The sequence below is a fragment of the Ochotona curzoniae genome, unplaced genomic scaffold, assembly GCF_017591425.1.
Source record: "Ochotona curzoniae isolate NIBS_2020 unplaced genomic scaffold, NIBS_Ocur_1.0 scaffold_3835, whole genome shotgun sequence".
Taxonomy (NCBI): Eukaryota; Metazoa; Chordata; class Mammalia; order Lagomorpha; family Ochotonidae; genus Ochotona; species Ochotona curzoniae.
The window spans coordinates 9,614,830-9,630,060 of NW_024467114.1; positions in this window are offsets into that span (position 1 = coordinate 9,614,830).

Consider the following 15,231-nt stretch of genomic DNA (forward strand, 5'->3'; position numbering starts at 1 on the left):
CTGGATTGATTGCAATTTAGTTTGTCTTTCTAGAACAGAAAGCTATTTTTCATGAGGCTCTATGCCTGCAACAAAGATAGTGCTTAAAAAGGGCAGCACAGCAGGGCCCAGCGTGGTAGCCCAGTGGCTAAGATCCCATATGGGCGCTGGCTCATGTCCCAGATATTCCACTTCTGATCCAGCTCCCTGCTTGTGGCCTGGGAAAGCAGTTGAAGACAGCCCAAGGCATTGAGACCCTGCACCTACATGGGAGACCTAGAAGAAGCTCCCGGCTCTTGGCTTTAGATTGGCTCAACTCCAGACATTGTGGCTACTTGGGGAGTGAATCAGCAGATGGAAGACCTTCCTCTCTGTCCCTCCTCCTCTCTGTATATCTGACTTCCCAATAAAAATAAATAAACCTTTTTAAAAAAAATCTTTAAAAAGGCAGCAAACAGGGCCTGGCATTGTGGTGGAGTGGGTTAAACTGCCACCTATGATGTTGGCATTCCATAGGGGCACCTGCTTTAGCTTCAGCTGTTCTATGTCCAACCCAAATCCCCACTAATGTATTTGGGAAAGCAGCAGAAGACAGCCCAAGTGTTTGGGTCGCTGGCACCTATACGAGTGACCTGCATGGAGTTCCACTGTCCTGACGTCAGCCCAGACTAGTCCTAGCTGTTGTGGCCATTTAGGGAATGTACTAGTGGATGGAAGATATCTTTTGGTCTGTCACTATGATGTATAAATAAATAAAACAAACCTCTTAAGGAGGGTGCATTGTAAAGTGTATTCTACCACCTATGCTACCCAGTGGGGCACACACACTAGACTGACAGCACAGCTAACCATGTGACCCCACAGCCTGGCAGCATCTACGGGCATTGGACACAGCCTACACCATGCCCTGGAACTTACACAGCAGATAGGTGTGTATCACCACCCTACAGAAAGGTCTTTAGAATTGCCTTTCAATTATTATACATCAGTGTTTCCTGAAACATAAATGGAAGTCTTATTTTGGAAAGAGAAAACAGCCCAGAGCAGCCTGATGCTCACATCTTTGAGTTCTAGAACTCAGTTAGTGTGTAGTTCATGCGCTTCACTGCTGAAGGCCTCAACTGCCACAGCCCCTCAGTGACACAAAACGTGCTGCTTTCTTTTGTCTTTCTAAAAGATTGATTTATTTTTATTTGGAAAGGCAGATCAGATTTACAGAGAGGAGAGACAGAGAGAAAGCTCTCCCATCCACTGGTTCACTCCCCTAATGGTTGCAATGACCACAGCTGAACTAAGCTGAAGTCAGGACCTTCTAAGCCCTAAGTAGGGAGCCGGGTGGGAAACTGAACAACCAAAACATGAATCAGAACCCATACGGGACCCCGGAGCTTACAAGGTGAGGATTTAACCACTGAGCCATCACTTTCAGCCCAACACACTTTTCCTGGTATCACAATAAACATCAATTACTCTGTGAATAAGTCAGATTATTATAATAACTTAAGGAAGGAAAAGTACTTCAATGTAAGGAATATTACTTTCATATAATTCTTTTTGCATTTTTGCCATTAGGAAGCTTTAAACATGGAAATTGTAGGAATGGAGAAATGTATCCAGTATTCCGGCCAACTTCTGCTTTACTAAGCTTCTAAGTTTGTCAACTGTGATTTTATTTATAATAGATGTCAAAATTCTTGCTACATCTAGACTATCTGACCAAGATGTTTTCCTTCGTATATAATTATAAACTGGTCCATATTGGGTTGTAGAAACATTCGTTATAATAGCAACTACCATAGTGGCATTCAGAAGTAATCTCAGTGTTTAAAATAATGAATTAAATAAACTATGATGTACCTGCACAATGGAATACTCTGGGATCATTAAAAATTGTGTTTTATTTAATTACCTAGACTAATGTTCATGATATGTTATTAAAAACAACACAAAGAAATTACAGACTGGACGTACACCATTATGTCAATTTTATAATATGTGTTTATGTGTGTTGGAGAAAAAAAGGTTTGGAGAATATCATAAAATTAACTGTAAATATTCGTTACACATCCAGTATTATTAGCCCGTCACTTCTCAATCCTTTCAGTGGACTTTCCATGGAGGCACTACTACTGTTACTTTGAATTCTTAGACTGGTGAGTTGTGGAGAGCTGGCTAAATTTTGGTTAGCTTTGCTGTGGAACAAGCAACCCAAATAACTAGCGGCTTAAATAAGATGCCCAGTTTTCACTAGGGCCGTAGGTACCTGTGGGGGCGCTGAAGCTCACACCAGGGACCTGCTCCAGATTGACGGGGCAGCCCTGATCCAGGGCGTGGCATGCTCAGAGTAGAGGACCCAAAGACAGCTGAGCAGTGTCAGCTTTCCTGGAACAAGGGGAGACCCCGTCACTCATATCCCAGTGACCTCATGATGTCAAGGCCAACGGTGCTGGGTTAGGAAGACAACCTCTTTCTGGGGAAGGGTGAAGGGAATGCCTGGATACGAAGGAGAAGTGGGGGACAGGCAGGAAGTAGTGGTGGTAGTAGAACAGTCGTTATTGTTGTTTAAGAAGCTGGAGGAGGAGGAATTACACAGGTCTCTACAGCAGAGGACCAAAATGGCCTCGGGCCTCTCTGCTGACTTTATTTTCTCTGCTTGTTTGTGTTTTCTGATTTTTTTTTTTATATATATAACATGCAAGAATTCCCTTGCAGGAAAGGGAATGGGGAAAAACAAGACAAATGACCTCCGTTTCCATCGTCAGTGCCTGATTCACCTGTTACTGACAGGAATGTTCCTGGGATTTGATGGAAGGAGAAGTTACACTGATCTTGCCCATGTCCCATTTTTGGTTTGTCCTAAGGTAACTGGAAGTAATGATGTAGGCTTATTACATAAATATTTTGTCTTGTATAACTAATATAGAAGATATAGATGCATAAAAGTATAATATGGAAACTGTAAATCATATAAATATATATATAAAAGATTGATTTGAAAGCCAGAACAACAGAGAGGAAGAGGAGAGAGAGGGTAGGAGGGAGGGAGAAGCCTTCCAGCCGTGGTTCCTTTTCCGAATGCCTGCCATAGCAGGCCTGAGCAGGGGGAAGTTAGGGGACAGGTACTCCGCTTGTATCTCTTACGTGATTGGCAGAGACTCAAGTATTTAACCAACATTTGGTGCACTGGTAGGAAACTGGATTTGGAAGAGAAGTAGTTAGGACTTGAACCAGATTCTCCAATACCAAATGTTGGCCTGTATTTAGCAACATGTATGATTTTTTTTAATGTATTCAGCTTAACTTGATGTACTAGCCGGTCCCCAGAATTCTGGTTTTTTTTTTTCATGTGACAACAATTCTCAATAAAAACGAATGCACAAATTAAAAGACAGCACTTAAACTAAGGGGGAATGCCGTTTCAATGAGAACCAGCTTCTGTAATTAAAGCTTCATCCATGCCATCAAAAGGAAGGAGCAATTTAAAAATGACTTGGTACTAATTAGCAAAGCATTTAAGATGAAACGTCTGGTGGGTTTTCCCAATGCATCTCTTAAGAGCGCCTTCGCTGTGCTGAGGTGTTAAAAATGTATTGCGTAAGTGAAATTTCAAAAACTATAAAAGGCAACAAATCTCAGGGGTCAATGAAGGATCGCCACAATCCCTTCCAACAGCAACTCCCAACAAGACCGTAAGCACTGCTGAAGGCGTGCAGGGACCTCACTGGGAATCACCCCGGCTTTCCGTGTTCATCCTCATCGCTGTCTTGTTTCTTTGGGAATTTCCAGCAGAGAAACAACCAACGAATTCTATCTCACATTTCCCATTTGCCTTTCTTACTGTACACTAAGATGGTAACACATGTAAATATGGCAGGATCGTTACATTCGGCAGCATCTGTGCTTCAAATAACGAAATCCCTAACTGGAAAATAATAGATCATAAGCTACTTGCACTATCTAACCTCAGCAATATTTGGTGCTCAGAGGATGCCTGCAGCAATTCTCCCACCAGCTTATTTCCTCTGTTCAGCAATGTTTTTTTTTTTCTTTTTCCCACCGTATGCAAAATCGGTGATCTGCCCTCTTTGCATAGACACCAACATATTACTGTGAAGAAGCTCAGTGTCCATGACTACTGGCAGCCTGAAGAGTTTAAGATGCAGGAGAAGTAAACGTCCAGAATGTTCAGAATCCACAAGGGCCATTTCTTCCCTTCACTCTCCCACTAAACCTTTATACTGTTTTCTCATCTACTACTAAAGAAAATTTGCTTCCCTGGAAACGAGCAATGCCACATCCTAAGAACAGAGGAAAGCTTGCCTTCCTATTCCTCACTGGTATTCTCTTGAAAAGACTGAGACCATTCTAAGTTCACTCAAGCAGAAAAGGCCATTTTACAGTTCAAAAAGGCCTCCAGGATTCTTTCAAATCTGAATTGTCCATCATCTACTCCCTGTCCCAACAGCTTAGCTGATAGAACTACCTCAGAAAAGGCGACCTATAAGCCAACACCAGCTTTACATTTTACTTGTTAGTAGTCACCTGATTAGTATTGTCAGTTCCTCAATATCAATAAATGGTTCTGTATCTTGAGTTTTTAAAAAAGATCCTACTGGTGGGGTAGGGCTAAAACATTACGGTTAAGCCTCTGCCTCTGTGGTGCTGGCATCCCTTATTGGCACCGTTTCAAGTCCATCTGTTTCGCTTTTGATCTAGCTTCCTGCCAATGTGCCTGGGGAAACAGCAAAAGATGTCCCAGGTTCTTGGACCCTTGTACCCATGTGGAAGATCCTGGTTTTAGACTAGCCCAGCTTCGGCTGTTGCAGCCACTTGGGAAATGCACAGACAAATGGAAGACCTCTCTCTATCTCTCCTTCTCTCTCTGTAAATCTGCCTTTCAACTATGTATTTTTGAGTGTGTATGTTTTAAGATTTATTTTTATTTGAAAGGCAGATTTAGAGACAGAGAATGAGAGAGAGAGAGAGAAAAAAATCTTCCATCAGCTGGTTCATTCCTCAAATGGTCACAACTACTAAAGCTGAGCCAATCCAAAAACAGGAGCCAGAAGTCTCTTCTTGATCCCCATGTGGGTGCAAGGACTCAAGGATCTGAGCAATCCTTCGCTGCTTTCCCAGACACTGAGCAGGGAGCTGGATTGAAATGGAGCAACCAGAACATGAACTGGCGCCCATAAGGGATGCCGGTGCTAGCAGGTGGAGTAGCTTGTTGAACCTCTACACTGGTCCCCAAAAATCTTTCCAAAAACCCTACTAATGTACCTCCACTACTTGCTATTGAATCTCTCACCAAGAGTTCATTTTATTATTTCATTTCATGACAGAATTGTTTTCTTACATTCAACAAAACTCTGAGCCCTCAGAACGTGACTGTTTTTGAAGTTAGGACCTGTAATAATGGATCGGGATTAAAGATCATTAGAGTGGGCTCTTACTCAGGTATGGCTGGTCTTTAGGAGGAAAGTGGAGACACAGAGATTATGGAAAGGAATACAGATACCCTCAGACAAGAGGCTGAACACCTTGATCTCGGACAAAGAGACGTGCTCAGGTTTGATTCTGAGCCTGGACCTAGCAAAGGTTCTAACTGTGAGAGAGGCGAGTAGGTTTGGCCAGGCTGCAGCCAGGAGCCTGCGACTTCATTTGTGCCCTGTGTGGGCAGCCAGGGCCTCATTCCTGGGGCCACACATCTGCCGCCTCCAGGCTGAACAGCCCAGGAACCTCAATCAGAAGTGGAACAGCCAGGATTTGAACCAGGGTTCCTGAGGAGGGCTGCAGGTCCTCAGGCAGCACTGTAGAACTCTGACACACAACTGTCCTGTATTCACTGTTAATGGTTTCCAGAGACCAAGATAAAAAGGAGGGACGAATCAAAGGCAGAATACACATCCTATAGTTCCATATCCTACAGCCTACAGTGTGGCCACCTCGGGGCGTGTGAACTCACGGAGAAGGTAGATTTTTTTTTAACACAATGAAAGCATTAAATGGGATCATTTTTAAATGTCATTTCTTTGAATTAAAACCTTACTTCTGCTTCTACTCACACTGAACTTTTATGTAGCAATAAACAAACTGAAAGTCGTGATTATAAATAGTAGCTGATAGGGTCACTGATTCATTTTTCAATAAAATTGTTAAGAGGGAATGTTGAGTGAAGAGCATTAAGGTGGACAGCCAAGTTTCCCAGCCCAGGCTCTTTCGCAATGTCATATTCGCTATTATACAAGCTGTGGACCCAGAGCAGTGTTTAACATCTGCTCTTGCATCATCTAAATTAACTCTCTCTCCAGCCCTAAGGGAGGTTTGCATGTGAGAGGGCAGTGAGCTGGATTTAAATGACAAATATCTAAGATCTTGGGCTCACTGTTCTTGGTGATTATTTCAGTAATTTCTCCCTGATTTAAAAAGAGTAACTTCTAAGCAGGTGATTAAAAATCGGGAACTTGGGTTCTCCTATTCTCTTGCTAAAATTAAATAAACTGAGTACCGAGTAAGCGCATGAGTAAAGATATTATTGAGTAGGTGATATGGAAGACGTCCCCACTCCTTCCAGTTTACCATGGAAGCTGGCTGTGTGAGTCCTCAGGCAGGAGCTGCCCCATGAACTTGCCTTTCTAACCACTACACACCCGGTTGGCCTCAGTTCCTGGCCTCTCGGATTTGAAGCTTCTATCAGTTTATTTTGGGGGAAGGGGATTATTTTTCTAAACATTAAGAATTACAGCCCTTAAATTAATAAATGTATCTGAGACAATACTTATTTGAAGTATCACTAATTGATTAAATTGCCAACTGAAGAGTTCTTTTACTTCAACTCTAAAATACATCCCTGAAGAGGTATGTGTGTGTTTGTACATAAGTCCATATATGTGATATTTAATTTTATATGATTCCATAGATTTCATAGATTTATCATCACAACTATATAGTACATCCTATACAACATTCATTTTCAGACAGGAGGTGATGAATTCTTACCTTGCACAGGACCAAAAATCTAATTTAGGGAATCGTTCTCTCAGAATCTGGGAAGTCCTGAGGCTCAGTGTGAGTATCTGGGAAGGCAGAGTCCGACCAGGTGTGTAAGAGCTGAGGCCCCCAAACCTCAAACCATAAACACAAGCCTGGAGTCCTGCTGGACCTTCTAGCACACAGCACAAACACAAAACAAGATGAAAAAATTTCAGGACAACTCAGCAAAAAATTCCAATTTAGAATCAATCTCACACTTTGGAGGTCAACTGCTTTCAAAGTAAAAAGTAGCTTTATTTTCTTTCACTTGGACTAAAATAACATTTTGAATACTTACATTTGGAGATTAACTTTCTCACTGTGACTCTGTCTTCCAAGTGAATTAAAATAAACCAGAGAGAGAGCAAGTATTGTATATCTACTCAAAACAACATATATGCCAATAAACACATAATAGGATGAATCGATATTCAGGAGGATTTGAATTCCACTCTTAGAAGCCTGTATCTTGCCTTCCCCTGATTTTTATAATTGATTCATCAAGCTTAGGGAATGTATTGGTGTATGCTGATAAATATGATTATTGATATATACTATAAATGATTAGATTTGAAGAAGCAGAAAAATGTAGTTCATAATTAAGAAGAAAATCAAGTGCAAGTAGACTCATAGACAATGTGGCTGGTGGACTTCTGAGGCAAAAACTTTAAAACCATTAAATGTATGTTATGGGGCCCAGCGTCATGGCCTAGCGGTTAAAGTCCTCGCCTTGAATGCGCCAGGATCCCATATGGGCGCCGGTTCTAATCCCAGCAGCCCTGCTTCCCACCAGCTCCCTGTTTGTGGCCTGGGAAAGCAGTCAACGACAGCCCAAAACCTTGGGACCCTGCACCCGCGTGGGAGACCTGGAGGAGGCTCCTGGCTCCTGGCTTCAGATTGGCTCAGCTCTGGCCATTGTGGCCACTTGGTGAGTGAGCCAGCAGATGGTATATCTTTCTGTCTCTCCTTCTGTCAATCTGACTTTCCAATAAGAAATAAGTATATCTTTATTTTAAAAAGGATTCTATCAATAGATACAGGAGAGAAAAAGTCAACCCTACAACCCTGTTTGTCTTGGAGAGCGCTAGCTACAGCTGCAAATACTCTGATGGGAAATGCAGGCTTTTTTTTTCTAATATAAATTGTTCCATTTCTATTTACTTACTGTACGTGGTACAGGCTGTCCTTTTTAAACTTCGGTGTGTCTAATTTTCTCGTGGGCCCAAGTTTAAGCGGCAAAGGTCAGAATTTGGCAGGTGTTTCAGCATTTATATTATTTATGTGTCCACTTTAAACAGTGTTAGAGTCCATTAGCAACGAACACTTGCAATTTGAGAAAGGTCACTATGACTTCCTGAAAAATAGAGTTTATTAAGAGGCCCAGCTATTTAAAAAAAATGTGGTCCTTCTTGGTCGGTCCCCCGCCAGGGAGGTGCAGTTCCTTTTTTTGTATTTCACAGCGAGGGAAAGGTCTGCACCCTTAACCTGGTAGATGTAAGGTTACAGAAAATGCCCGACGTGCCACATTTAGCTCCAGCTTAGTAAATAGCTCTAGGGTCTCTGTGTTCTAGCACCTCGGAGATCCAGTGCCTCTCTGGTTTGTTGCCACTAAGGCCTGGCCTGGCTCCATGTAGCCTGGCCCAGAGCTGGCAGCTGCGGCCATGTGCGCAGGGAACCAGCACACCTGTCTGTACCACTTCCTCCTCTCCGTCTCCCACTCCCTCTGTCTAAACGTTTATAAGACATAGGCAAATGTCTTAGATATTTCTAGGAAATAATGACATGTCTTCCTTTAATGAACTACCAAGTAGGTGTTGTGACATAGGATGCATTTCAGGGGATATTTACATAGCTCAGCACGGCTGGGGGAGCACATGCTTTGGCACTCAGTCTTTCGCCTCCTCATTTCATTACACGGACACTTTTCCTTGGCAGTGAAATGACTTCAGACAGCGTCAAGAGCCGGGTGCCAGTGCTGACGTGTAGCGCTACCAATATTGATTTTAACTACATTTTTTTTTTAATCACAAAGATTTGTGTATAAGTTATTTAACTTGTCATAATGGATGCTAATCAGCAGGCTTTCAAGATATTTTAGACTACAAAAAAATAGTAAAAAGTGATTAACTAATGGAATTTTAATCAGGCGGATAATATAATTACGACAGAGTTATTGCAAAATACTATGTATGTGTTTTATAGAGATGCTAATTATTAACCACAGGAATTTTAGAAATATATTTGACAACACAGTTCCTTAAGATTCCAACTTTGTTTTTAAATGAGAGATTCTATATTTAACAGCATTTGATTATGAAAAACCTTAAGATACCAAAATTCTAGCTTTGAGTCACTCCACTCTGTGAATATATGACATTAGCTTAGCTATTTTTTTCATATTAAGAAAAACAAACTATTCCATGCAGGATAAAATTAAGAATCCTAATTAAATTGCTTTGAAGGAAAAGTCTATTTTTCCTTATGCCTATTTATTCTGTCAGCTTTGTCTATTTATTCTGCAATATATGCAAATCTATACATGTATTAAGAAGTAATTGTGTGGAAAATATATTTTTAAAGGTCTTAGGATTTAAGAGAACTTCAAATTAATTTAATGACATGTCTTCCTTTAATGATCTACCAAGTAGGTGTTGTGACATAGGATACATTTCAGGGGATATTTATATAGTATTTTGGTATTTTATACTAAATATCCAATGATCCTTATGTATGCAAACATACATTACATATAACTTTAGGAGTTAACATATAATATACTATATATTTACTGAAAACATAATCTTAGATTATGTTACACAATCTGGGGGCCCAAGGGCTGATTGGCTTTGTTTTGTCTAACTATTTTTTTACATTTTAGAAGCTATGTTGAGTATGCAACTATTCCCTAATTTGCCATTAATACCACGTCACATTAAGAGTGTTGGCTCAATTTCAATTTTGTGGATTACTATATTAGAAGGGAGGTCTATAGGTGTCTAAAATCATGCACAAATGGTACATTTTAGAATTCATTACCGAAATTCACCTGGGCTGCTATCTGCATACCTCCAGAGAACATAGGTGACAACCAGCCACGCAGGTGTTGCTGGCAACCCTCATGAACAGAGGAGAGCAGAATGGCCCTCGAGAAGATTCTCTGACTGTGGGAGCAGGCTCTACCTCAGGGTGCAAGAGGATCCTCTAAGGCAAGGGTTCTTCTTTTAGTCAGTGTGGTCCCCAGACCAGCCACATGGGCAACCTGGGAATTGGTTAGAAACACAGATTCTCTGACCTGGCCCCCAGAACCTATCCAACTGAAGACTGGTGGCAAACCCAGTGGTTGGTGTTTTTACAAGCCCTATGGATGGTTCCATTAAGTGAAGCTTTGAGAATCTTCCCTGGTATGGTATTTGTTGGTGCCCAGAGTAAAGGCTCTCTAGAGAGACTAGAATGCAATGTACAAGACAAACTATTTTCATAGTTTACAATCTATTTAAATTATAAAACTATCTGATCCTGCACAGGATGTTTATTCTGCCCTTTATTCATTTGAATTCATTAGAATTAATTGAATTAGGAATTCATCAACATGCATTATATGGGTGCTAAATGGGACTTGACTGTGGGAAGAATTTGCTGTAGGCAAGAGAGGAATTGGTGCTAGAAGAGTATGAACCCTGGCTGAGGAGCTGCTTACAGCTTTGCAAGGGGCCAGGAACCTGAATTCCTAACCCGGGACCTTCGGTGGTGTTAAGTGGAAGACTAGCCAATCTGCCATGCCTAGTGATTTCAGGAAAGTTTCCTTCAATTCACAGTACCTTTACATGTCATAAAACACAGCCGAAAAACAAAACATTTTGGAAGGTAAACAATAAGCTTTCTGTTTGGAGAACCAATAATGAAAACATTTTTTTCTTGCACTTACTTTGCTACACCCTTCAGAGGCATTTCCTAATTCCATGTGAATGTGAATATATGTAATCTCCCAATTATATTTACATTTTCAACACATTACTTGATCTGTATTCTCATACTAGCTTCCATGTCAACAATGCCAATTGTGATTTTCATATCACTTATAGCAGAAGCTTTGAAACAAACAAAAATCTAACTTAGGACAGCTGAAATCACAGATTTAGACAAAAAATTCTTAATCAAAATTAAACATGCACCTAAAATTTTAATATGAGATCATCAATGAATTATCATCATAGAACTTGTTTTTAAATCATAATTGAGGGCCCGGCGCGGTGGCGCAAGTGGTTAAAGGTCCTCGCCTTGCACGCCCGGGATCCCATATGGGCGCCGGTTCTAATCCCGGCAGCCCCGCTTCCCTTCCAGCTCCCTGCCTGTGGCCTGGGAAAGCAGTGGAGGATGGCCCAAAGCTTTGGGACCCTGCACCCGCACAGGAGACCCGGAAGAGGCTCCTGGCTTTGGATCGGCATAGTATCGGCCCGTTGCGCTCACTTGGGGAGTGAATCATCGGAGGGAAGATCTTCCTCTCTGTCTCTCCTCTCTGTATATCCGCCTTTCCAATGAAAAATAATAAAAATAAATCTTTAAAAAAATCATAATTGAACATTTAGAGTGCCCTATATATCAACAAGGCTTATAACATACTCAAAATTTAAAATATTCTGAGATGAAAAACAAAAGAATCTGTAAGAACATGGGTTTGACTAGTCTGAATATTCCTGAATATCCTAAAATACTATTGAGTGTAGAGCGATTATCATAATTCTATGACATGCATTTAAAGAAAATCGTAGTAGCATAAGCAGTTTTCACTACTTCAAACGTTCCTCTCTCCTTTTCGGGAAAGACTTTGCGTGGTGAAGTTTGTCAAAAGGTGAGTACATGTTATGTAATGAAGAGATTATGTCCAGAGTCGAAGGGTTCGCCCCACAGGGGTGATAGTATTGGTGACCAGACGGGCACTTGCCTCTCGGACACTGTCCACTAATCACTGTTTCATCTCTGCAACTCCTTTCATTGTGTGTCGTGATGTTTGCTGCTCCTCAGCTAAAGGTGTTGCAAAGATAAAGCAGTGAAAAATCTACATTGTGAGCCTTGATTAAGAAAAAGCTCAGGGCCCGGCGCGGTGGCGCAAGTGGTTAAAGGTCCTCGCCTTGCACGCCCGGGATCCCATATGGGCGCCGGTTCTAATCCCGGCAGCCCCGCTTCCCTTCCAGCTCCCTGCTTGTGGCCTGGGAAGGCAGTCGAGGACGGCCCAAAGCTTTGGGAACCTGCGCCCGCGTGGGAGACCCGCAAGAGACTCCTGGCTTTGGATCGGCATAGTATCGGCCCGTTGCGCTCACTTGGGGAGTGAATCATCGGATGGAAAATCTTCCTCTCTGTCTCTCCTCTCTGTATATCCGCCTTTCCAATGAAAAAATAATAAAAATAAAATCTTAAAAAAAAAAAAAAAAAAAAAAAAAGAAAAAGCTCAAAAACACATTCAGAAGGCATGGTGCAATAGCCTGGTGGCTAAATCCTTGCCTGCATGTGCTGGGATCCCATTTGGGTGCCAGTTTGTGTTCTGGATGTTCCACTTCCCGTCCAGCTTCCTGCTTGTGGCCTGGGAAAGCAGTGAGGATGGCCCAAAGTCTTGGGACCCTGCATCTCATGGGAAACCTGGAAGAAGCTCCTGGTTCCTGGCTTCAGATTGGCTCAGTTCTGGTTATTACCTCCACTTGGGAAGTGAACCAGTGGATGGAAGATCATTCTCTCTGTCTCTCTTTCTGTTTATTTTCCTTTCCAGTAAAAATAAATCAATCTTTAAAAATGCATTCAGAGTCACGTCTTTGGTGTAAAAGGTAATTTACTGGCCAAGGCAGAAATGCTTGGCAAGCTAGCTGTGTGGTTGATTAACTCACTTGGGTGATGTGTTTTTCAAAGAACTGACATGCTGCCGAACCACTGGGAAACACGGTTCTCTTCCGTGTCCATGACACTGTTACCTATGGAAGCCACCTAGCACCAAGGTTTCTTTGAATTGTGGTTAAAACGGGAAGCTTTTACTTATCATTTTCCATGTAGGCATTTCGCTGGCGGATCACCAAGAATTAGGGTTTCTGGGCTGGATAGTGCAAGTAGGGGGAATCAGAGGCGCTCTCAGCAGTCAGCTCATGGCAGAGGTGGGATGAAAGTTTGCATGACCCCTTGAGCTCCATCCAACTAAGGCAAACAGAGGGAACTTCTACAGTGCCAAAGAGGAAGGGCCAGCCCGCTGAGTAGACGAGGACATTGATCACCATGAACACTCGGTTAGGAAACATGGTTTAAAACACATTTATCAAGTGTTTGACAATGACCATATATTTTCCCTAATATTTATAACAGCTCTAAAAAGTGGCTGTTACCACCTCCGGTTTAAAGAATAGAAAGAAAAGCTGTATGTGATCAAAAAGCATGCTCCAACTCACATAACATGTAAATTGGTGAGCTGAAATTCATGACCCAGGAGGGCCTGCTACCAAACTCACCGACTTGCTTCTCTCACGTCCTGATCGCTGTGGTTACAAATACACAGACTTGTTTAAAGATCGCAAGCCTCACTCCTTCAAAGATAAGTCATTTTTTAAAAAATAAAGATGTAAATGTAATTAAGTGTAACTGATTTCCAACAAAGTCCCATAATCCTACTAATTATAGTAGCAAACTAAATCATTATAAGAAGCCTTTGTATTTATCATAGCAAGAATGAGGAAGTATCGAACTCTGACGTAGCAGTGATAACAGGGACCAGTGTGGTGGCACAGAAGGTTAAGTCATTGCCTGCGATGCCAACATCCCAACTGAGCATCTGTTACCTCAGTTCTTATCCATCTCCCTGCCAATGAACCGGGTAAGGCAGCAGAAATGGCTCAAGTGCTTGGTCCCCTGCCACCAACCCACAAGACCCAGATCGAGTTCCAGGCCACTGGCTTCAACCTGGTTTACGCCCTGTTACTGTACACATTTGGGGGGTAAATGAGCCAACAGACCTGTCTCTCCCTCCTTCTGCAGTTGTCTGCCTTGCAAACAATCAAAAAACTAAAATCTTTAAGAAAAAGTTTTTGCAGAACTGAAAGTGTCAATATTCTTATAAAACAGGAGTTCCATTACATTTTCTGTTCCTCTTTGTTAAAATTATGCTTCCTCAAGGCTTTATTGAATAAACACACAGCTGCTACAAGAAATATTTATCCTTACACAAGTCCGGAGAGCCAACAGTATTTAGCAACATACAGATAATCCCCTACAAAGGTATTCAAATACTCAAATAAGAGACAAAACTCATTGACTTACAGTAGGTATTTTTATGTACAGTATTTAAACTACATAAAAACCAAGAGAAAGGGACTATCACCTGCATTTTACAGATTCACAGAATTTAGAAAATAAACTTGCCCAAGATCATTAAGTTAGACAGTGAGCAAGCTGTGCTGCTGATCTTCCTGGCTCAGTAAACCACCCTGTCTTTCAACATTTACAAATTGTTTTAATTAATAATCCTCTCATTTTTCATCTGAACATACAGAAAGATGGATATAAATTTCACTATCACTAAATCCTGTGGCTTCATGGTGTTTAATTCCATACTTACTCTGCTTCCATGTACTACCAGCATTTCCTGTCATCACAAAACATGATGTATCTGAGACTCTGCTGGGTAGTCACATGGCTGAAATCTATTGGGTAAGATATCCCAAACAAACTTGAATCCATATTTGATTGCTTATATCAGGCAAATTCCATGCACCTAGATACTGCTCTGGGTATCCTTACTGCCCTAAGTGTCTGAGCTGCTCAGCTCTTGAGCGGGATCTTTGTGCCTCCCTTTAGACGAAAAGCAGAAGAAGTCTGGGAAAGACTGTCTGCTGAGGTCTTTTATAGAACATCACAACATAGCAAATGGAAAGAATTTCATACTGAAAACTAGAAGTAAATGTGCGCTTATCTACTTGGGGAAGTAGATTCTCTTTAAATTATTGTTATGTATGCAGTTGAATGGCAGTCTCTCTCTTTCTCTCTCTCTCTCTCTCTCTCTCTCTCACACACACACACACACACAATCTTCCATCTACTGGTTCACTCACCAAATGCCTGTAACAGCCAGATCTTGGCCAGGCTGAAGACCCATTCCAGCCCCCCAGGTGGCTGGCAGAGACCCAAGTTCTTGGGCCATCATCCATTGCCTCCCCAGGTGCATATGAACAGGAAGCTGAATTGGAATTG